General features: G+C 46.1%; 1 protein-coding gene and 1 long non-coding RNA gene across 5 annotated transcripts in view; one reads left to right on the forward strand and one right to left on the reverse strand.

Annotated features, from left to right (window-relative positions):
* Positions 1-24,283, reverse strand: part of Efr3b (EFR3 homolog B) — an 81,140-nt gene that overhangs the window by 45,831 nt on the left and 11,026 nt on the right. The window lies entirely within an intron of this gene.
* LOC134471758 (uncharacterized) lies at positions 10,571-14,681 on the forward strand. Its single transcript, XR_010041359.1, has 2 exons — positions 10,571-11,348; positions 12,321-14,681. It is a non-coding gene; the product is annotated as an uncharacterized LOC134471758 (long non-coding RNA).

Raw genomic sequence — 24,283 nt, forward strand, 5'->3', positions numbered from 1 at the left:
CCTGATAATTCATGACTGAGATTGACTACGGGTCACAGAAAATAGGGTGGCACAGTGCCAAAGAACCAGAGACTAGACCAAACAAGTAACAACCTCTCATCTCCAACAACCTGAAGAGGTAAGCTCTTCCAGCAGACTCTAAACCCAAAAACCAGCTATACCTAGAAGACATCTCAGAGACGTAATCATCACCTAAGGGTCCCAAACACTACCAATAAGGAAACCCACCACAAGCAACCTACAAGCATCACCCCAGAACTAAAACTAAAGTAAGAGAGAAAATGAAATGAGAAGACAGGTAAGCAAAACGCAGCCCCAGACATCCAGCTCCCCAAAGGCAAATCCAGGGGACAGCGAGCTGGGACACTCTGAGAGCCCCCCCAGGCCTCTCAGAAGTGGAAACAACAAAGCAGCTGAATGAGGCTCTGGAAAGATGAAATCAGAAACAACCTCTCAGATGACTACAGAGATGACTAAAATGCACACCATGCTTACGACGTTAGAGCAGACACAGACAAAAAAAGAAAAAAAATAGATGAGCTTAAGAAAATTATGGAATCGCAGCATAGGAAAGAAATGGAGCCAGGGATTCAGCTCAGCAGCACAACTGCCCGCCTGGCAAGTGTGAGGTTGTGAGTTTGATCCCCAATACCAAAATAATAATAATAATAATAATAATAATAATAATAATGGGATACTTTATTTAAAAGTAAAAAAGTTTAAAAAATTGTAAACATTTAGGGCAGGGGATTTAGCTCAGCAGTACAAGCACCTGCCTGGCAAGTATGAGGTTATAAGTTCGATCCCCATACCAAAAAAAAAAAAAAAAAATTGTAAAAGAAATGGAATCCATAAAGCAGATTCAAGCAGATATCCAGGAGAATAAAACTCCATTGAAAATATTCGAAGCAGATTAGGCTAAAGTGAAGACAGGATCTCAGATATTGAAGATAAGCTTGCAGTTAGCAACCAGTAAGAGGAAGATTTCTCAAAAATAGCAAGGGGCCATGAGAATCAATCCAGCAGTGCAGAGGAGACAAAGAAGGCACAACTTAAGATTAATTGGAGTCAATGAACAAGCAGGAGATACCACAAAATGACAGTAAAAAAAAATGTTCACAGATATCATGACAGAAAAATTCCTGGTAGAGAAAAAGAATTTGACATGCTGATAAATGAGGCATATAGAACTCTAATTAGCAATTATCAAAAAAGAGTACAGCCTGGCGTATCAGAGTCAAGATTCCAGAAATTCAACCCAAGAATAGAACACTAAAAGGGAAAATAAACAAATCACCTCTAAAGGAAAGCCCATCAGAATTACAGCTGACTTCTCAGCACAAAGTCTCAAGTCAAGGAGAGCTTGGAGAGAAGTTCTCCAAGTTCTAAAGGACAGTAACTTTCAACCCAGATTGATGTCTTCAACAAAACTATCTTTCAAAATTGATGGAGAAGATACTTCCACGAAAACTAGCATATGAGGAAATTTATGATCACCAAACCAGCGCTCCAAAATGTTCTGAAGGACATTCTAGAAAGAGATAATAAGGATGACAGCTCCATGAACCCAGAAGAAGGAATCCACCAGGGAAGGCAAACAATTAGCCACGACAGGAAAATAACATGACAAGGATAGTCAATACACACCAGTTATAACCACTAATGTGAATGGTCTCATTCACCAATCAAAAGACAGACTGGCAGAAAGGATCAAGAAGCAAGATCTAACAATACGCTGCATACAAGGAACACATTTAATTTGAAAAGAAATTTATAGACTCAGAGTCAAAGGATGGAAAGCAATATTCCATGTGACAGGAACCCAGAAAACAGCAGGGGCAGCTATTCTATTTGCAGACAAAGTGAATTTCAAGCCAAGACTGACTAAGAAACATAAAGAAGGTCACTACATCCTCATAAAGAGAACAATCCAAGAGGAAGAGATAACAATCATAAATATATATGCAATAAGTCCCAGTGTACCCAACTATATAAAACAATTACTAACAGACATGAAAAATCAAAAAGCTCTAATACAATTGTATTGGGAGGCTGCAATATCCCACTGTCACAAAAAGATCAACTAGACAAAAAATCAACAATGAAATACTAGAATTAAATCAAACTTTTCAACAAATGGACTTAGTAGATGTCTACAGAGTGTTCCACCCCACAACATCAGAATACACAGTCTTCTCAGCTTGCACACGGGACCTTCTCCAAAACAGGCCATATATTGGCTCATGCAACATGCCTAAGTAAATGCAAAAGAATTCAAATTACCCCATGCACACTATCAGACCACAGTGCAATGAAATTGGAATTCCATGCCAAAGGAAATCACAAGAACTTCACAGCACACGGAAATTAAATAGCACCCTCCTGAACAATCAGTGGGTCACAGATGAAATTAAAGAAGAAATTAGACAGTTTTTACAGTTGAATGATAATACAACCAGAACTTGCGGGACACCTGAAAGCAGCTTCAAGAGGGAAATTTATAGTGGTGAATTCTCATATCAGGAAAATAGAGCAAGTGTATATAAACCATTTAATGTTGAGCCCCAAAATTCTAGAAAAAGAAGAGCAGGCTAAACCAAAAGCTCATACATGGGAGGAAATTATAAAGATCAGAGCAGAAGTCAAACACTAGAGTCTAAAAACTCAAAACAAAGAATAAATTTGAAGAGTTGGTTCTTTGAAAGATTAAGTAAAATCGACAAACCCTTAGCCAACATTATCAAAAAAGGAAAGGAAAGACTCAAATCCCTGCAATTAGGAATGAAAAAGGCGAAATCACAAGACACCCTGCAGAAATCTAGAAAATTATCTATACGGACTTTGAAAACCTATATTTTAATAAGATGGAAAATACAGAAGAAATGGACAGATGCCCAGAGACATATGAATTACAAAGCTGAACCAAGAAGATGTAAGAATCCTAAATAACCTAATATCAATCAGTGAAATCAAGTACATAATTAAAAATCTATCTACAAAGAAAAGCCCAGGCCCTGAAGATTCACTGCTGAGTTCTACAAGAAATTTAGAGAAGATCTAACACCACTACTTCCAAAATTCTTTAATGAAATGGAAAGGGAAGCAATACTTCCAAGTTCATTCGTAGAAGCAAGCATTACCTTGATATCAAAACCAGAGAAGGCCCTACTAAGAAAGAGAATGACGGGCCACTTTCCCTAATGAGCTTAGATGCAAAAATGCTTACTAACATACTGGGAAACAGAATTTAGGAAATCATCAAGAAGCTTATACACGTGATCAAGCGGGATTAATTCCAGGGATGCAGGAGCAGTTCAACATACAGAAATCCATAAATGTAATATACCATATTAACAGAGCTAAGAACCAAAATCATACGATCATCTCAACAGATGCAGAAAAGGCTACTGACAAAGTCCAGCACTCATTTGTGATAAAAATCCACAGAAAATTGGAACACATGGTCTTCTATCTCTGATAAAAGCCATCTGCGACAAACCAATCCCGAACATCATACTAAATGGACATAAACTGAAAACTATCTTTCTAAACTCAGAAACAAGACAAGGATGTTCACTGTCTATACATTCTTATTCAACATAGTCCTGGAAACTTTAGCTGGAGCAGAGGCCAAGAGAAAGAAATAAAAGGAATAAAGCTAGGAAAGGAAGAAGTTAAATGATCATTATTTGCAGATGACACGATACTCTACTTAGAAGACCCCAAAATCTCTACCAAAAGACTACTAGATTTATTTATTTATTTTTTTTACAGTAAGCTTGCCATCTTTGTTGTTTTTATTTTATTTTATTGGTATAGGAATTGAACTCAGGACTTTGTGCTTGCCAGGCAGGCGCTTGTGCCACTGAGCTGTATCCCCAGGCCCAAGCCTACTAGATTTAATAAGCAAATTCAGTAACATAGCTAGATACAAAGTCAACACTCAAAAATCAATAACCTTCATGTACATGTATAACAATTCACTGAGAGAAATCAGGGAAACAATACCTTTCACAGTAGCATCCAAAAAAAGAGAAATACTTAGGAATCAACTTAACAAAGGATGTAAAAAGATCTCTATATTGAAAACTACAGTACTCTGAAAAAGGAGATTGAAGAGGATATTAGAAAATGGAGCGATATCCTGTGCTCTGGGATAGGAAGAACCAATATAGTGAAAATGGCCATACTTCCAAAACTCTTACACAGATTCAATGCAATTCCAATCAAAATTCCAATAGTGTATCTCACAGAATTAGAGAAAACAACTCTAAAATTCCTCTGGAGCCAGAAGAGACCTAGAATACCAAAGGCAGTCCAGGACAACAAAGACAGGGGCAACACAATCCCTGACTTGAAATTATACTATAAAACTACTATGATAAAAACAGCATGATACTGGTGGGGAAAAAAAAAAAAAAAAGACCTAAAGATCAATGGAATGGATTAGAAGATACAGAAACAACTCCAGACACACTAAGCCACCTTCTCTTTGACAAAGGTGGCAAACACATTCACTGGAAGAAAGACAGCCTTTTTAATAAATGGTGCTGGAAAAACTGGTTCTACACATGCCAAAGATTAAAACCAGACCCATATCTTTCACCATGCACTAAGCTAAAATCAGAATAGCTCAAAGATCTTACTATTAAAACTTTCAACCTGCTAGAAGAGAGAGTAGGTAAAACTCTTGAAGACATTGGTGTAGGCAAAGATTTTAAGAACAAAATCCTGATTGCACAGGAATCTATCACAAAGAAGCAACAAATGGAATCTTACCTTACGGAACAGCTTTCAGACTGCAAGAGAAACCACTGACAGAGTGAAGAGACAGCTCACAGTGTGGGAGAAAATGTTTGCCAGCTGTTCCTCAGACAAAGGATTACTAAGGAGAACACAGAAAGAAATCAAAACAATCATCCTCCCAGATTTAAAGACCCAGTCCAAAAATGGGCACCTGAGATGAACACACACTTCTCAGAGGAAGAAACACAAACAGCAAATGAATATGTGACAAAATGTTCAGCATCACTGGTCATTTGAGAGATGCAAATTAAAACAACACTGAGATTCCACCTCACCCTGGAAAGAAGGGCTACTATCAAGAAATCAACCAATAACAAATGCTGGAGAGAACATAGGTTAAAAAGGAACCCTTTTCCACTGTTGGTGGGAATGCAGACTGGTGCAACCACTGTGGAAATCAGTGTGGAGATTCCTCAAAAACCTAGGTCTAGTGGTCCCATTAGATCCAGCTATTCCCCTTCTGAGTATCTTCCCAAAAGAATTAAAAACATCATGCCACAGTGACATATGTGCACCCATGTTTACAGCAGCACAGTTTGTAATAGCCAGGTCTTGGAAACAACCTAAATGTCCATCAATCGATGAGTGGATATAAAAGATGTGATCTTTTATACAATGGCGTACTAGTCAGCCATAAAGAAGGATAAACTGGAGCCTTTAAAGGTAAATGGATGCATCTTGAGGCCATATTTGTTAGTGAAATGACACATGTGAGCAAACATCACCTTGTCTCATTAGTGCAAGAAGCTGAAAGAAACAAGATATATATATATGCATATGTATATAAAAAACAAGGCAGTTATCCTACTGGTTTCTCTGAGTCCACTGAAGAGAAAGATTTGTGCTGGTATTGTTTGGACAATTGAAGGCAGATGTCTTGTGCTCTGGGTGAATGATTTGGGGGTGACAGAGTGCAATGTATATACCATTATTGCCCCCCACATTGATGTGTTTTGAAGTTTTATTTTAGATTTTTTTCTTTTTCTCCTTGAAATAAAATGTATTTAGAAAAAAAAAAAAAGGGGGAGGCAGAACCATCGAAGAGTCAGGTGGCACCGAGAGGCACAAAAGGAGGAACAAGACCCAGAGAACAGGGTCGCTCTTACCCAGCTGGGCTGCAGATGGCCGGGGAAGCACGGGCACATCAGATGGCAACACCCTGCAGGCAGCTGGTGAGGAGGGCCAGGGCCCCCCGAAGGACCAGGTTGAAGCCCCAGTGTCCACCCAGAAGGGACCACAGGAGAGAGGACCCCAGTGCTGAGAGAGAAGGGAGAGAGGGAGGCCTGGCCTGCAGAGACGCCTCTCCCGTCTCCCTGTCACGGCCACCGTCTCCCAGGGTCGCCCCCCCTACCTCGTGTTAGGCACTTTACCTCAAGCTGGGTCACTGGGAGGCTTCAGGTGGCTAAACTGGTCTCAAAAATAGATCTTATTAGCCTCCCCCTGCAAAACCAAAGGCCTATCTCAGTGATCTGATTAACTAACTCACAAGATGCTCTCAGCTGATTAATGGTCTCCTTAAGGATATACGCTTTTGTTTTTAAGTTTTACAGAGAGCTATTTAGGACGCTGAAGCAGACAGAATTTCAAGTTCAAGCTCAGTCTAGGCAACTGATTAAACCCGGTCTCAAAATAAATCATTAAGAAAGGGCTCAGAGGAAAAGTGCTCGCCTATCACTTGTGAGGTCCTGAGTTTAATCCTCAGTACCAGGGAGAAAAAAAAAAGCTTAAAGCCAAAGAAAATAATCCCTAACAGAAGCGCCTTTGAGACATTTGGGTATCAGGGTGTTTATAAGAAGCCAGTAAGCACGAGTCTGCAAGTACTCTGTTCTGTTTGGTTTGAGTTTTGTTTGCTTGTTAATTTTTAATCTTTTACAGTTTGGGGGAAAATAAGGTAAGAAGACCAAATTAACAGCCTGGTTTAGAAAGAAAAGATATAAAAAAAGGAATAGTTTTGTGTAAGTAATTCACCACATGAGGAATCTCAAAAGCAGACTGGTAGAGAATTCCAAAGGCACATGACTGCCTCTATTGCAACAGGAGGAAAGAAACCCAGCATGGCTTCCTGGGAGGGCCAACCCAGGGTGACGACTTTCCGCTCCACTGTAGGAAGGGGCTACAGCATTTTTGGAATCTCAGCCAGTGGGCAGACAGCCATGAGCAGAAGCCCACACTTCCTGGCGGGTAATCAGAACTTCAGGCAGGGGACAGACTTCTCTCTGATAAGGCAAAGAGCCGGGGCAGGCTCTGGCCGGGCGCCCAGAGTCTCTGGAGCCAAAGCAGCTCAGGAGGTCTTGGGACCACAAACACTCCCAGAAAGCTTCCAAACCAAAGCAGGTGAATTCAGAGCAGCCACAACCAAGCTGGGAAACACCGAACAGAGGACGTGAAACTAGTCCTGATGGTCCACGTTATAATCTCAGTTCCTCAGTGGGCTAAGGCAGGAGGCTGCTGAATTTAAGCCCAGCGTGGGGAACGCAGAGAGGCCCTGTCTCAACACAGAACCAAAAGGGCTGAAGATGTAGCTCAGTGGTACAATGCTGAGCTAATAGTATGTTCTAGCTCTGGGTTTGATCCCTGGAACTAACACCAAAAAGTAAATAAATAAATACAAACAAAGACATTAACATGAAATTGAAAACTACTCCTTGCAAGGAGTTTTAAGTAATATGTTTTATGTATTTTGCTTCTGAGTGTATTTACTCTTAATGTCACTACACAGAAGGAGGTGGCTGCCATGTACTTAGCAGGCAGCCGCACACCTGTGATGAACCGTTTCATTCTGAGCCAGTTCATGGAAGACGGGAGTGCCCTCTCGGAGTCCTGTGCCTGAGGATTGCATCAGGCATATCCGACCACGGACCCAAAAGGTAATTTATAAAGGATCCTTTTCTGTAACTGGGACTTGTCTTACCCTTTAGTATGTTTTTTTAAGAGACAGGGTCCCATGTTGCCCAGGCTGACCCTGAGCTTCTGGGCTCAAGGGATCTTCCCGCCTCAGCCTCTCGAGTAGCTGGGACTGTAGGCACACACCACTGCATCTGGCTTCACCTAATACTTTCATGACTGTTTTAAGGAAAAGAAGAAAAAGCTATAGTGCCAGCTTTACTAGTATGAAGCTGCTCTGATCACTGCAACATCAAATAATGACAGTTACTATAATTATTACTATTAATATATATATATATATATAATTTGGGGGGGTACTGGAAATTGAACTCATGGCCTTGTGTTGTCAGGCAAGCTCGGAGCTGCTGAGCTACATCCTTGACCCTATTACTATTTTGAGACGGGGTCTCACTGTGCAGTTCAGGCTGGCCTCAAACTCTCAATGGTCCTCCTGCTTCCACCACCTAAGGCCTGTGATCATAGGCATGTGCCACCATTCCTGACTGTGGCATCCGATTATTAACAGAAGGCCCAACAAGATTTCAGTGGCTTCCTCCATCTTTAAAACCCCACGAATGACCAGATGCTTCCTGGGTCCCCGGCCCCTCCAGCCCCTCTCCCTGGGGCTCCTCTGTTCCCACTGTAGGAACGCCTCCAAGGCCCTGCCACAGGGCCTCTGCACAGACTCTCCTCCATCCCAAATGTTCCCCAGTGTCGCCCGAGCTCTGCCTGCTATCACCCAGCTAGACAACCTCCCTCGCTACCAGTCCCCCCAGTTTTCTGGCCCCAGTGTATTCCTTTTCACCCACTGACTCCTTCTGCGTCCACACTGTGTCCTCTGTAAGCTCTTCTAGGACAGGGATGGTCCCTGCTGTGTCCCTCGGCCAGGAACAAGATCTAACTGAGGGTGGGGTGGAAGGAGATGTTCATTCATGCACACACGTGTTGAAAGGAGCACAATGAACTGGACAGAGAAGCAACAGTGAACATCAAGTCCGTAAAGGCCAATAAAGCCTTTGTGGAAATTCCTGACTTCAGGCCCAGCCCATCTTCCAGGGCCCAGTCTGCCAGGACCGCATCAGAGGAACGGGCTTTGAGGCAGAGACATGCTTGATGTGAGCAGCCAGGCCTCAGGGCCCTGGGCCTGCCTTGCCCGCCCCCCACACCCATGCCTGGCCTGTAGTCACAATCCTAACTGCTCATCAGAATTATCTTTCTGCCCCGAAGAGGAGTGAGAGCATTTAAATGTCCCTTTGTGACCCAGCAGACCATACAGTTGCCTCTGGCCTGGTCTACCAGTACTGTCTGCTGCATCCCAAGTCCCCTGCACTGCAGCCCTGTGTCCCTCGCCTCTACTGGCCCGATCCTGCTTCCCTGACCCATCTGTCCCACTGGTCTGACTACGGATGGCCAGGGCATCCCACACTGCACACAATCTAGGCCTCCTCTCCCACATTCCCATTACCCACGGTGCATGCCTCATCTGCCTCCCCTCCCGTCCCTGGCTGTCCCAGGCTCTCTGGGCTGATCTTGAATGCCTGCTCTGTACTAAGCCCTAACCACCCACATACTTAACAGGCAGGTATACATTCTCACCTTATAGATATGGAGGCAGGACCTGAGGGGTCAAGCGTCCTGTTCAAGGTCACACAGCCCGAGTCTCTCTGCCCCAGTGTTCCCTTCAATCTCCCATTACTTTCCCCAAAATACACCTTCAACAGTTTCCTGAGTTCACTGTGTCCCTTCTTTCACTTCCTTTGTGACAGCCATGGTGCTGGAAGCCTCCTTGACCCTGACAACAGGCCTGTCAACCGGCCATTTACTGTCTATGAAGCTTTAAAGCAAGTGTTGGGTTTAGTTTGCTTAATAACATGCAGTAGCATGTCTCACCTCTGCAGTAGTGTGTCAACCCTTCTGACACAAGCAGAGAGCACCCCGGGACAGAGGACAAATTCCTGGGCCCTTAATCTATTGCTCATGTAAAGCATGTTTTGTGTTTTCTTCTAAGGCAATCAGGACTTAAAAAGCAGTTCTTGCTATTAAAAAAAAAAAAAAAAAGAGGAAGTGACTTCATTTAAGCCTACAGGTCCCCAATACGTAACTTGAAAGATCTATCTCCTTTATAACCTTCCCTCTGAGTCAGAGCCTTGCTCAGCTCTGCGTACAGGCCTGCTAATCATTAAGGAAATATCTGTCAAAAAGTTGCAGAGCCCTGAATTTGCATAACTTATCTCACTCCCCTTCAGACTAGAGATTTTCAGGGACATCTACCAGTGAGCACCTGGAGGTCTCCAGCTACCTGGCTTCTAGCAGAGGTGCAAGACAGACTGGCCCAAGAGAAGCGATCATCCCACGGAGCCAGATTTGCCTCCGAAGCAACAAGGATTTCTCCAGGAGCCACCTGAGACAATGCTCCGCCACCCATGGCCCACTCCCGCTAACCCAGAGGCGGCCTCGCCCTGCGAACTGGCCCGCCTGGCCCTTGTCCTCGGAGCAGTGTCCTCATCCGCTCTCATTTCCTTTTACTTTCTGACCCTCCCTATGTCTCCCGTCGATGTGTTCTGAGATTATTTTTCTCTGACAAGGGTCAAGAACTGTTCCCATGGGGTGAGCTGAGGTCCCCGTTTCTCTTCGGGGGGGCCTCCCTGGACTCCATTCGGTAACACTTCCTCTTACTGTAACCAAGGCTGCCCACCATGGGTGAGGGCTCCTCTGCCCTCCAGCGCTCTCTCCCCTCCCTGGCTCGTCCAGCAGCAGGGCACAGAGCAGAGACCGCAGTGACCAGGGCTGGGAGACCCAAAGAGCAGCAGGCTGGAAGACCAGGAGGTATGAGAGACCTACAGCTGTGGATGCAAGGATGACAGGGTGACAGGAGTAGGGTTCCCGACCCTTGCTGAGCCTCCCCGCCCCACATCCTTTCTCTCAGCTGGCCCTGACAGCCTCTGTGAAAGCTGCACAGCCTCACACGTACACCTCCTACAGCTGGGGATCCGGCTGTCATGTCAGAGCCCTCCCCCCCAACTGTAAATTCCTAAAGTCTTCTTCCTGCCTCGCCTGCCTCAGTACAGTACCCGAGCCCAGCGGGACTCCAGGAAACTGGCGCGCATCACTTCACCGGCCTTTGATCCGCATGAGACCCAGGCTTGGCCCCTCCTCTCCCAGCACTGATTTCCTTTCAATAAACATCAACTCCACTAACCCCATTCACCAAGAAAAACATCTTTTTGTTCAAAATAGGTCATATTTATTTTCATAGCTTTACAATCTCCCTGTAAAGACGAGGGCCAGACTGGGTCATTCCTACCAAAGCAGATGGAATTCTTCTCAAACAATTTACAATAAAATTAAGCTGGCACTGATAGCCAACGTGAATGAATTGGAGGAAATGGAGCAAAGTTCAGAGAGAAAGGCGTATCCACCTCGATCCAGGGCCTCCCCTGAGGACCAGACCTTGTGGTCAACTGACACTAATTAAACTCCAGCAGTCTGCACAGCACTTGCTGGGTGGTGGGCAGACTCTGCCCTGCAGCAACTTACTCCCTGAGGATGTGAGACCCACATGCATTTAAAGATGGTGTCGTGTCACAGTGAACCGGAAGAGGCCATCAAACTGCAAAACTCTGAGTTGGTGAGTCCAGGCTGGCTTCCTGGAGAAGGTAAGACCTGAATGGATCCTCAGGGATGAAGAGAGCTGGTTTGTACTGCGAAATCCAGGAACCACAAGCAACTGGCCAATGGGGAAACACTTAGGAACAATTTTAGGTCCCCTCTCCTCTTTTCTCTGGCTTGTAATCTGAAAAGGAATCCATGCTCCCAGGAACAAATTTGCAAAACGAGGAACGAAATGAATATACACATCACTTACAACAGCATTCACAAGTAACCATGTATATTAACATTTTACTTGTGCTAGCGTTTTGCTTCTGTGTTTGTACATATTTTTAAAATACATAGATAAAGCTGTGATCACACAGGATCGTGTTAAAAGTAATTTTTGTCTCCTTATATTCTGTTTACCTTCTATTTTTAAAAACCTGCACTTTAAAGGTTACTCATTATTCTACTTTTGGCCAGATTCTGATTTACTGAATCATTCCTTGTTGAGTGAAGCAACCCTTTGCCCTTGGTAATCGAAGCTGGGAACGGCGTGGGCAGAGCCCGGCTCTGTCTCCTTGGGAAAGGCAGAGCGTGGTGCAGCTGCCTGCAGGGCCAGGGCTGCCTGTCGTCAGGGAAGACAGGGACTGGAGACATCAGGAGCAGGTGCGGGAGAAACAGAATTTGGGATCGAGTTTCCAGACGCAGCTTTCTGGAAGCAGAATGAAACGGCAGCCAGATTCTCGCTGCGGGAGGCCGACAAACCTGGCGCTGTCAGCGGTCTGACCTTTAAGTGTTCCTGGGTTCCAAGATGCTCACAGCTCCCTGGCCCACCTCCGTTAATCTGATTGCCACCTTAATCACTGAGGACGGGAATTTAAAAAGAGAGAAACCTGTGCAATTGATTTAATGTCAGGTTTTAATTCCTTGCTAACCGTAGGTTTCCCTAGGCTTTAGCATTGCTTTTGAAGCAAATAATGGGTAAAGATGAACAGAATGTTTTCCCATTCTCTGTCTCCTGGGACTACTAACAGAAGGAAGAATTCATCTCGACCATGTTTAGGAGCTGGAGAGCCTGCTGCAAACCCCAGTCCTCGCTCTCACAAGCCCCACAAAGAGGCAATGCACTCAAGCCCTTGTGGTCCTGGTCTATTTGTCTGAGACCACCCCCGGGGTTGGGGGTGGATTCTGCTTCACTGGGTCGTGGTGGAGGCTCGACGACTTCACACAGTGAAGCTGAGGCCTGCGTCTGGCACAGGAGAAGCTCTCAGCACCATCGGCTTTCACCACCACCAGCATCCCCATCACCATCAGTACTGGGATTACTATGCTAATTAATAAAGATTTTTTTTTCTCTACTTAGGAGAAAGAAAACAGAATAACAACAAGAATGGCCGCTGTGACATTTCGTGTCCATTTTTATCCTTAGAACATAAAAGCACAAGCAGCCATGAAGGAATCCAAGTTTAGATCCAGATGGATACTGCACTGCCTCTCAGGTGCCCAAGGACACAGCTCCGTAGGGAAACACACAGGAAAGGCGGCACGGTGCCATCAGCACCCGTTAACACGACTCGAGCTTGCGGTGCCAGGTACTATGACTCCTCCATTTCGTTTCTGCAGAAAGGCTCTGAGGTTGATAAAATCATCCGTGTTTCACAGATGGCACCACGCCAAGGCTCTCCTCTAATACGCTGCCTTCTGGAAATGCGAGGACGGAGGCCACTGCCTGCAAACACCTCACACTGGGGCTGGGCAAAAATAGAACTGGAAGCACATTCACAGGAAGAGGGAACACATAATCAGGGTCATCCGAATGAAACATTAGACACACAGCGGGGTTGCTCAGGAAACTAGGGATGGAATGGGAAAATGTCAGAGGAGACTCATTTTGAACATTATTTAAAGGAGAAAATTGCACTGCGCTGTGAGAAAAATAGAAGGCTCTCTGTGCAAACATCTCCTGAGCTGAGTTCTGTGCCTAACTTGAACACTTTACATTAGGGAAAAAACAAATCCCATGAGGTTAGTGTTGTTACTATTCAAATGCCAGAACCAAAACTCAGAGAGGTTTGTGAATGGGACCAAGATGGACTCGGGGAGCCAGGCACAGAGCCAGGGAGATCCCCTGACTTCAGGGCAACGGAGAGAGTAAACATGTCAGGCAGAATAGAAAGAAAAGTGCTCAAGTAGGAAACGACAGATTCCAGGATGATTTTTTTAAAGTCATCTATAATCCACAAAACTTGGACCAGCTGTGTGGACTGGATGATGCCAAGTTCTTTGTGCACAGAAACTGAACCATGGTTACCCTGGATGCTAACACTGGGGGAGGTGGGGCACGGGACCACCCCATGCATTACTCAGCAACTATCTAGAAATCTACACACATTTTAAAGCTGCATATAACACAGGCAGGGCTGCTTCCTTTAAGGAGAGGGGGTGGCTGGCAGAGGCCTGGACTCGCCCCCGAGCTGCATGGGGACACAGCCCTTGCTCAGCGGAGCCAGAGCCTCACCCACCTGCCCTGAGTGACCGAGCAGCCCTGCACTGGGGCAGCCGCACTGGAGGGAGGAACACGACCTGCCAACACTTAGGCTGAGCCTTACGATGGTTTCCCACAGTGCCAAGGGCCACCTGAGTACACCAAGGGTCACAAGACCCAGCTCACAGCTCTCTAGTTAGACGGAAAGGCACAACCAATACATAAAACACCAAGTCTGAGGGTGCTGATGATTCTCCCAGGATAGTTCTCGTGTCAGACTCCAGTAGGCCAGGCTCCCAACAGGGCCTCCGCAGGGAAGCAGGATTTGGGCAGGACCTTGAAAGATGTGGGCATGGCAGGCAGAGAGGGGGAAGGGAGGGAGGCCCGGGAAGAGACACCCTTGTGCAAAGGTCACAGCTGGCCTGGGTCTGCAGGTAACTGGTCCCTAGGTCTCAGTGTTGGGAACGCATCCAGTCAAGTGTCAAATAATATTCACAGACGGCCACTGCCAAAGAATGACCTTCCATATTGTCCTCCAAATAGGAAATATATTGTAGGGGAGACACAGTTTTCTATTCTACACCACAGAAAAACCTGCTTTCCAATTCAGCGACACTGGGACTGCGACCTTGGGTCACCCAGCCCTCTGTCCGCCTCTCCGTCACGGAAGGCGAGCAGAGCAGCCAGCAGGGGCCATGAAGCACACGACAGGCTCCACAATGTGGGCTCACTGCCCCCTCTATCCTATTCTTCTGCATTTTTTCTGCTGTTGAACTGTCAGGATTATCATTCTGAATGTGTGCTTAAAGTTCCAGGGAGATGATTCACAGCGATTGCCGAATCTTCTATAGTCTTTGATATTTATCTTGGTCACATTTTCACACCATTAAAAATAATGTTGGTAAGGGTACATGTGTGCATTACCGTTTTTTTTCTGGATTATTCCTTTAGGACAGATTTCCAGAGATGAAGTAAAAAGGTCAGAACATGTGTAAGACTCAAGCACTGGAACAATCTCTTTAGGGCCTGGGTGTGCCTTCGTGCAGCTAGAGAGGAGCTCCAGGCAGCACTCTGGGGGGCACTCAGACTGTGAGAAGCCCCATTGCCCAGATGAGGAGCTCAACCATCAGCCAGAAGCCCCATTGCCCAGATGAGGAGCTCAACCATCAGCCAGAAGGTCGGTGCCTTCTTTGAGGCCTTTAAAAAAATCTTGAGGGCTTTTTAAAAAGAGCTGCAAGAGGAGAAAACCAAAGTGTATTAGGAAGAAGAGTAATTGGGTTGGCTGAATTTGAGATTAGAGAGAGCAGATGAGGGGAGATCATCACCAAAAGAAGTAGGAGCCATAGCATAAAGAATTATGGGCGGGCCAGAGGTGGTTGCACACGCCTGTGACCTTAGCACCTTGGGAAGCTGAGACAGGAGGATTGCAAATTCAAGCTAGCCCAGGTAATTTAGCAACTCAGTGAGACATTGTCTTAAAGTAAAAAAGTAACATCCCTACATCCCTCATCCTCTCAAAAAAAAAAAAAACCCAAAAAACAAAACAAAAGGCCATAAAAAACAAACAAACAAAAAAACCCCCAAAAGACCAGAGCCAGGGCTAAAGCGAGAACAGAAAAGCAGGGCTGGTGAGCCAAGCAGAACCCTCCAACCAAGCTGACAGCACCGCAGGAGGAAAGCCAAAGCCTGGAACCGGTGACAAAATGTGACCACCACCTCCCCAATTCCAAGGGTGCGTCCATAACCACACAGGTCCTAGAGCTGGATTAGAACTCATCTCAACAGGGAAGAATGACAGTACCAACAATCTCACATGGCCAGAGTGATGTGTTAGGTTTGAGAAACAAGGTGAGTTAGTGCCAGACTGGAAATTTCCCAATAAAATTAATGCTCTGCAAAGCTGATTCAAAATCTGGATGGAAAACAATGGAGTGGAGGCTCGCAGCATTGGTGCTCGGTTCTGTAGGCTCCCACCAACCACTGGCACTGACACACTTCCACCATGATGTCTGCAAACAAAGGCAGCCTGAGTGAAACCTAACCAGCTGGCGGAAATACATTTGAATAAATAATTTAATGCAAATCTCACTTGTATAATTGGAAGACAGACGAGGTATTCCTTGGATAGAGAGTTCAGTGAAAAGGCTACACAGTGATTCCCTTTTATTCATACTTTTGCTTTCTGTAGTTTCAGTTAACTGAGGCCAATTTCCAGGCCCCCCAAAAAAATGAAATAGAAAATTCCAGAAATTTTAAAAAATCCCTAAGTTTTAAGTTGTGTGCCATGCCAAAGAAATCACACAAAGTCCTGCTCTATTCCATCTGCGATAGGACTCATTCCTCTGTCCAGCATATCCATAGTGGATATGCTACCCTCCAGGTAGTAACTTAGTAAATGTCTTGGTCATGAGATCAACTGCCACAACATCACAATACTTGTGCTCAAGTCACACTTGCTTTACTTAATAAAGGCGGCACAGTGTAAAAGCAGTGACACCAACAATTTTATTAACAATACAGTGTTATAATTCTATTTTTCTACTAGTTGTTATCATTACTATCTTATTATGCCTAATTTACAAGTTAAACTTTATCATAGTAGGTATGTGTCTTACTTTTTCATTACTGAAACAAAATACCTGACACCCAACGTTAAAGAAGGAAAGGTTTATTTCAGCTCACAATTCCTAGAGGTTTCAGACCACACTGGTTAGCTCAAAGACAGGGCAGCACAGGAGACAAGACAACATTCCCGGCAGGCAGCAAGGAGGCTGCAAGCACTGCCTCCCTTTCCCTTTTTATCCCCTCCAGGCCATGAGCCTTTTGGATGGGGCCACTCACACCCAGGGCGGGGCATCCTATTACCCACACCCAGAACTACGTTAAACCAACTAGTGGACTAATCCTGGTATCACACCCCTAATCTACAGTCCCACACCATAAATCCAGCCACCTCGGAAAAGCCCCAACTATGACTACTCTGGGGCTATGGGGCATCTAGATATGAGCCATAACACTATGTACAGAAAATAATACTTTACAGAGGGCTCAGACTATCTGTGGTTTCAGGCATCCACTGAGGGTCTTGGAACAAAGTGTCCCTGTGCAAGCGGGGAGCACTGTATACTAAAGTGTATGCAGAATACAGCCCAGACTGAACATTATGATTGAATTAGGACAGAGGAGCCAAGTGTGGTGGTTCATGCCTGTAAGCCAGGCACTCAGAGGCCCAAGGCAGAATTATCATGAGTTTGAGGCCAGCCTGAACTACATTGTGAGACCCTGCAGAAGAAAGACAGAGGGAGAGGGAGGGCTGGGCAGAGGGGGAGAGGGGGGAAAGGGGAAGGGAGGGGGAGAGAAGAGGGGAGGGGAGAGGGAGAAGGGAGAGGAAAGGAAAGGAAAAGAAAAGAAAAAGAGAGAGAGAGACAGAGAGAAAGAGAAAGTGCATAAAAGTAAACAGCTTGACCTCCTCAAGTACTAAATCATGGTGGATTTTCTACTTTGTTTCTGTTCTTTGTCTGCTGCATGGATATTTACAATCACACCCCAATTTTGTGTGTGTACCTTCCCAGCCTGCCTTGAGACTGGGCCTCTGAGCCTCTGCTCCCTGATCTGATCAGTTTCCCTCCCTCCCAGGTTCTGTCCTGCAGAAGGCTCCTGGTTCTGGCTGCGGGAGGGGCCTTTCTATTGAAAGGACCTGACCTTTTCTTCACTATGATCCTCCTCCAGTTTTTAAACCCTGCTCAGGAGTCACCAACCCCTGCAGTGTTGAATTTCTTCTTACTATTTTATTTTTACTTTTGCAGTGTACTGGGGATTAATCCCAGAGCCTCACATGAGCTAAGCAAACGCTCTACCACTGAGCCTCCTGTTCAGTCCTTGACACAGGGTCTCATTAGGTTGCCCAGGCTGGTCTTGAATCTGTGATCCTTCTTCCTCGGGCTCCCAAGTATGACAGGTGTGTACCCGCACACTCAGCAGCATGAAATCTATATTAGTCTTTATTTCCATATGCTCTGAAATTAGGGGAAAGCAGTGGGGTAACCTAACCTGGGGCCACCACAGCAGGCTCCCCAGCCACACCCAAGGACTGTGCCTCGTTTGCCTTGGTTAGAAAGTGACTCTGGTACACGGTACCTGATAAATCTTCATTTTATCCAGGGCTCAACAGCAAACATCCACATGCTGGTAAACACACGGGACTTTAACATTCGTGCCCCTGGACGAGTGTAATGAGCGTGGCTTGAGAAACCTTAGAAACGAGCCTCTGGGCATTCTGGATTTTCCTCAAGTCTGCACTTAACTCATCCTACAGATGAGCACTGTCTGTGCCGGCCATCTATAAATCGTTATTAATGTCCCAGCATTTTCAGAGCTCATCACAGCCTGTGTGATAAAAATCTAGGTTTCAGCTTCTCAACATGGGGAGAGAAAGGAGAGATCACAGGAGGACGCAGGTGCCAGCAGCTCCACATCAAAAAATAAACAGTGGCTTGGTGGTGGCATTGCAGACAGGGCTAGGCCCACACTCGGCCCTTAGCACTGGGCCAGGAGAACCAAGCACAGAGTGTGGGTGGGCACTGTTCCTCCCCTGAGCCCAGAAATTCCATGTCTATGTCTGCACCTGCTCACACATGCAGGAAAGCAGGAGGTCAGAGATGGCTCGGATGGCTTGGAAACAACCTCCACTCGTCCATGGAGGGAGGACCAGCAGGGACATCCACACCAGACAGCAGCGGGAGTGAATGGTGCAGAGCTGTCAGGGCTGCCCCGAGAGCCCTGCAACACACTGGTAATCAGAGAGGAAGCTGCAGGTGCCACAGGGGTCAATACTGTTTGTGTGCTGCAAACTTGGAGGGAATAAATATGCTGTGAATGCACAGACAGATGCTGGTTATTGGTTGTGGCTGGGGGTGTCTATGGATGAAGGGGAGGAGGTAATGAGGGTCTCACCTTGCACCACCCAGTGGGGCAGCCGCCCCTCATATAAGGCCATTTAAATAAAACATAAAAGGCAGTTTCTCCTCCACGCTGGCCACATTTTACATCCTCAGTGGCCACCCGTGAGAAGGGCTGAGCCACAGGTGCTGTGTTACTCAGAAACAAAGAGGCTCCATGTGATAGTGCATAGCACAGCGACTATAAATAACGATGAAATCTTGGTCAAAAGGCTAGAAAGGATTTTTAATATTTTTTCATAAAATGATAAATGCTTGATAGAGGTTTCACCTGACTTAAACATCATACGATGTACACATGTATCAAAATATGTTAACACTGTACCCCAATAATTGCATAATTTGTATTTATCAGCTAAAAAGTAAATTTATTTATTTATTTGGTTCTGGAAATCAAACACATGACCTCGCACTTGCTAGGCAGGTACTGTGCCCGCTGAGCTATACCCTTGGCCCAAAAGTAAATTTAATAATGAAGTCTTTAACTCAGCATAAGCACCTGCCTTGCAAGCAGGCAGTCGTGAGTTCGATCCCCGGTACCGATAAGAAGGAAAAAAGACAAAATAAAATAAAAAATAAAGTCTTTAACTGCAAAAACTAAAAACAGCCAGGCACAGCCAGTGGCTAAATCAGATGATACAGATATAGAACAACCGCACCAACATAGAAAGTTCCCGAGCCAGTTCTCACTTCAGGCTTTAAGTTTCAGTTGAATTTCCTCCACCAATAGAAATGTTTTACATATTACCCTAAAATCAAAATAATTTTTAATGCTTTGTCCATTTTTTTCTTCAGGCTATCACACAATCTGATAAGAATAGTTTTTGTTCAAAAATTTAGAATCCACTCCTGTAATCCTAGCGCCCGGGCAGCTGAGGGAGGAGGATCACTGCAAGTTCAAGGCCAGCCTGGGCTACACAGTGAGTTCAGGGCCAGCCTGAAGTATATAGTGGGACCCTGTCTCAATAAAACAAAACTAAACTAAAATCTGGACTCCTAGCTGGGCAAGGTGGTGCAAATCTATAGTCCCAGCACTCTGGGAAGCTAAAGCAGGAAGACTGAAAATCCCAGGCAATCCAGCAATTAATTATCACAATAAAAAAATAAAAGTGGGAAGCACTTAGCTAGAGATATAGCAGGATGTGAAGGCTCTGGGTCCAATCCCCAGTACTGCAAATATATATATATATACCAAAAAATCCAAACAAGCAAAAAAATCCCAAAATTTGGAATCTTATTGTGTGTATTGTGTGTATGCACACACACACACACACACACACACACACACACACACACACACTGTTTTCTGTACTTGCTGACCCCTCATTTCCTGGAATTTTGATGTAAAGGAGCTGAATCAAGGCCGAGAAAGTCATTTCATCCACTGCTGCACACACAGGTGAAAACACAAAGGGGTGGAGTGTACCAGACCCAGCGGGAGGGGAAAGGAAAGAAAACGCACAGGTCCCTTTGAAGTAACAGCACAACACAACTGGCCACAACCAAAGGAAATACAAGGGTCAGAGGTCACAGCCAGTGGCCAGGACCACAGAGGGTGGAGTGCTCCCCACAGAGACGGGCCACTCGCGACACAGAGGAAGAAGGAAAGCATCCTAGGCGGCTGGACCAGTTCACAGAGCCAAGTGCAAAGGAGCATTCCAAGAAGCCAGCTGGCCCCTCTCCTAGAGAAGAGCTGCAGCTGCTGGATGCATGGTGGGGAGGGCCACAGGGAGAAACGCCCCCCAGAGCCTTGTCAGAGGGGAGAACCATCAGGACCACTCACCAGCAGCCCCTGTTCATGCCTGCAATTGGTGAGGAGTGGACTTCTGGGGGAGAAGTGGGCGGAGATTGTCTGGCTCCCCCGGAGGCCACTAAAGAATGTAGCCAAGCCCTGGACTAGAAGTGTCCACCAGTAGTGTGACAAATGTGTGTGAGGGTGTCACACTGGGTTAGGCTGTGACATGAGTGGGCGGAATGAGGCACTCTAGGCTTCTATGGAGATGTGCAGAGTATTAGGCATGATCAAAATATCGGTGAACGCTTACATTTTATTACAGTAAAAGACACATTGCCATCAGTCCCCCTCAAAACACACCCGTCACTTCAAACACACTTAGTCCATGGTCCTTGTCACTGTCTGCAGCAGTTACAGAAGTCCTCTCTCATAAGCATCCTTACAGGGTATGACCAAAAATACTGCTGCCGGAAACCCAGGTCACAAAAACATCACAGTGTATCCCCGTCCACCTAATGTACGGGGTCTGGCACAGTTTACCTCTGGTTCTTCTCCAAAGTCAAAATGACCATGAAAGGTAAATATTTTGTTTGAGTTGACTCAGGACATTGTGCAGGCGAGGACACAGAAGAGGACTTCGAAGACTGTCACAGCACATGGCAGCAACCACAGGGTACGTTTGGAGTGAGGGGAGTATTTTGGGGGGGAATTAACATCAATGTGGCTCTCACAGTAACAGTTGGAGATTTAAATGTTCACTGTACCTTTTGATCACAGCACACAAGTTAAAAAAGGAAGTCAGAAGCAAAGCCCAACCACTGACCGGCGTCCACCTGTCCCACAGCCAGGCAAAGGCCTTCAGGACGGGAAGACCACCAGAGATAAGAAAGGATACACAACGGCTCAGTGCTGCCTCTCTCCCTCCTGCTCCACCCACTGCAGGGACAGCTGAGTGAGCTGCAGGTGTGGCCAGGAAGACGTCTGTTGGGACAGAACCTTCCAGCATCCGCGGAGTCACACTGGGATAGCATGTGACCCGGACACAGCCCGTCAGCATGGAGGGAAGAAAGGCTCGGGAGTGTGCCAGGTCTCAGCAGCTGGAGGAGAGGAAGGTTTAAAGCAGGAAACCCGCCAAGAGAAGAAACTGAAGGCAGGGCCCAGATATCAAGCTTCAACTGCTGTCCTTGGAGAGCTGCAAAGACTTAGCTCAAGGAGCAAGATGAAACCATGACAACAGCCAGGCACACCTGGAATCCCAGTGCTCTGGGAGGCCGAAGCAGGAGGATGGCAAGTTGAAGCCTAGCCTGGACAACTTAATGACTTGAGAGGCTGTCCAAAAATAAAAAATTTGAACAGGCTGAGCATGTATCTCGCTATGAAGGCCCTGGGTTCAATCCCCAACACCCCCACACACATACAAATTAACCAGGACAACAACTCTGCGTAGCTCTGCTCCAGCACCCTGCACGCTGTGAGGACCCAGGACTGCAGGCTGCTTCCAACACAGGAGGAGCACGGGGGAGCACGTGAGCGCTGTGCTAGGCGGGAGTGAACTTCCAAGGTGGCCCTGACACTTTTGGATTTCCATGTAGAGTCTTAGAACCCTAAATCCATTTTGCAGCTTTGACAACAAATTACTTAAGAGAACTCTGTTGGTATTTTATTTTGCAATGTGATTGGTTGGTACTTCATAAACTGTTTATCAGTGTAAGTAGTATACTCCTTACATTTATGGAAGGAAGTACTTTATGGGCCTTTTTAAGCCCTAGAATACCAATAAACGAGAGCCAAGGAAAAGCTAAGTTTGTGTCCGTGTGTAGCGCGCTCTGTGAGGTGATCTGAGCTCCTCGTGGGGATGCATCCATCTGAATGCTTTCTACTTGGCACAGGGCAGCATCCAGGCTTTTTAATAACACACATGAGCAGTAGGGGATAAAAGGCATTCTAATCAGTAACTTCTATTCTCACAGAATAGAGAATGTATCATGTGAAAATCAATGCGCATTAGGAATTTCCTTGGTGGTTTGGTCAAAGTTTGGAGTTAAAAACACATAATCAGGATTTTGGATGCACAATCTGTTCATGCTTTCCTCTTTCCCAAAATTACACCCAGTTTCCTATTGTGGTCACCAGGCAGCCTATAAAAAGCAGGGTTACTCACCTCCAGCTTTCCAATGAACACACGTTATCAAATATAGAAACCAGAGGAAGTGTCATTGTTACGGTGCCAAATTGATTGAGAACAAGTATAAGTGCTTTAAATATACAGACGAGCTAAAATTTAAGACACAGACTCTTAAAGGCTAAGACTCCAAGATCAATCATTCAGATGTCCAAATATATACTCACAGAGGCTGCTGCAGCACATGCAAGATTCCAGAACACAAAAACAGGCACCATGCCCAGTGCCGGGGGAGGGGGAGAGGGGGTGGAGCCAGGGTGGTCAAGGTGCCAAAGGGAAATTTCAGAAGCAATGCTTTTGAAATGCAAAACAGAAGCAGGAGCAAGCACTGGAATTCTGCAAAAATGCAGAAAGAGGACTAGGGTGAGCCCTATTAAAAATGCCACATGAGCAGCACTTTGAGAGGAACCAGGACCCATTTTTAATGAGCTCTAGTGCACATGGGCTTGAGGGAAAGACCTTCACAGGTGCTGCTCCCTGCAAGGAGCAAAACACAGACTGGCTGGGGAAGCAGCTGCTAACAAAGCTCCAAATGAGGTGAGGAGCATCCTTCCCCCAAAGCAGATCCCCCGGCCTCTGGGGAGGGACCCGGTTGTCATGGGAAAGCACTGGCTGGTGGTGAAATGTGTGACACAGCCACTCCGATTAACATCATTAACATCGACACGAGCCTGGGCTGTTCCTGTTTTGCTGGTTGTCAGGAACTGCTGGAAGGTTTGCACACCTTTTTTTCCAGCCGCCCTAGGGACACTGCGGTAGAGTCTATCTCCGTTCCACAGATGAGGAAAACGTGGTGCAGGGCAGTTAGGACATAGCTCCAAAGTCGCATAACTGCTAAACGGGGTAGCTTGATTCAAAGCAGGCCTGTCTGCTTCTAGGATCCCCACACTTAACCTGTGGCCTGCAAAGGAGACACTGAGATTTAATCAGCTCAGTGAATCATTAGTCAGGGAGATGGATAGGGGTTTGTGCACAAATGTCACCAGCTCAGACACTATTAAGAAACAAGTGAATAACAAGGCCACTAAAGGCTATGTGTTCTTAGGAGAAAGACATTAGCAGCAGCCGTGAGGTCACGGAAGCCTAGAGCAGGAAACAGAAAAATCTATGCTTTGTACATGCCAGTTCACACATCACAGCCAGCACAGGCACAGCGCTGGAGAGCTGGGGCCTTTGGTCACTTCAGGTCCCCTAAATGAAGGTGCTGGGGATAGAGCTCAAGGGGAAGGCCCTGGGTTCACTCCTCAGCATCACAAAAGGAAAGAAAGGAAAAGGCAAAGGGAATAAAAGAGGCAGGCAGGGAGGGCCCCTTGCGCCCCGTGGCCTTGGGCCCTCTGCCCACTGCCCTGCCAGCACTGTTAGTCTGCCAGCTGCCAATGGGCTGGCCTTGCCGGCCAGCTTCCTCTGGTCAGTTCCTCTGGTTGCCGCTCAGCATGTTAAGTTGTCTGGCAACAGAGGGCCTGCCCAGCAGCTCTCAATGAGCCCTTTCAGTGAGTGCTGGGGGCCACCCTGGGCTGTGGGTAAGAGCCCTGGCATGGGCTGGCACAGGCCCTCGGCTGCCTCCGAGCACACCCACGGTTGGTGCTGCAAAACAGCCCTGTGCCTGCTGGCATGCATGCGTCCCTCTTTCTTGCATT

This window comes from Cavia porcellus, unplaced genomic scaffold (assembly GCF_034190915.1).
Source record: "Cavia porcellus strain 051 isolate PalLab524CR breed Dunkin Hartley unplaced genomic scaffold, mCavPor4.1 scaffold_1, whole genome shotgun sequence".
Classification (NCBI taxonomy): Eukaryota; Metazoa; Chordata; class Mammalia; order Rodentia; family Caviidae; genus Cavia; species Cavia porcellus.